Consider the following 1,005-nt stretch of genomic DNA (forward strand, 5'->3'; position numbering starts at 1 on the left):
TTTGCTGAGGGAGGGAAAAAAAATAGCTCTTAGTTATGAAGATGATTGAGCACATTGCAAATGTCTGGGCACACATTATATTATTTATTGTTTCCATGTAACAAGAGAAGATACCCCCTCAAACCACAGTTAATTATCTGTATGCTGGTGTATTTGTATGCACCCAAAGCAAAGCACATTTTTCTAGAACACTGTTAAACAAGTTCTGTGGTTTTAGAAAACAGAAGCAATATTCCTCACAGCTGTTTAACCAAAAACTGCAGGATCTCTGGCAAATGGATGAGCTACCAGCAATGCTACCTAGCCTGGGAGCTCCAGTTGTACCACTCTCATTGAATTTTTGAGGACAAACTTTCAGGGGAACTTTCGCAGCATAAAGCAGCCTGTGCCCTGACACTTTTTGACTTGGGGAATTTGGAGGGCTGAGAGTAAAAGGTCAAAGGGGAGCTGAAGCCACAGATACACTTTGTTTCCACATTAACCTGCTCCTCAGCCATCCCCTTCTGCAAGGAGCTGCCCAGATGGTTGAGCGCTCTGTGGAGCCTGGGCAGGGGAATGACTTGGGACCTGTCTTGGGAAACAGAAGCACTCCTCTCCTCACAGCAGGATCTTCACCATCTCTGAAACAAGCCTATTAGTATTAAGCAGTTGTTGTCTCTGACAGAACAGCCCAACACTAACACATGCCCCAGCACCATGCTCCTGCAAATAGAAAGCTATTGGAGGGACAGGTGAGCTGCTGTCGACAGACTGGCAGAAGTTATTATCTGGATCTTTGCACTGGCACCTCCAGAGCCAGGACAAGAACTGATGTGTCCTTGCAAGAGTAACAGCCTGCAGGAAAGCCTGGAGAGCAGCAACAATTTGGGGCTTGGAAAGAAGCAACCCTCCCTTTTGTGGCAGTTCTCCCCACTGGAGATTCACCAGGACTGGACAAGATTTAACAGACAGGCAAAGGCATAAATGACGGAGGGCAAGAGGGTGAGCACGGCAGCCGAACAGAGA

The sequence above is a fragment of the Nestor notabilis genome, unplaced genomic scaffold, assembly GCF_000696875.1.
Source record: "Nestor notabilis isolate BGI_N333 unplaced genomic scaffold, ASM69687v1 scaffold8717, whole genome shotgun sequence".
In the NCBI taxonomy this organism is placed as follows: Eukaryota; Metazoa; Chordata; class Aves; order Psittaciformes; family Psittacidae; genus Nestor; species Nestor notabilis.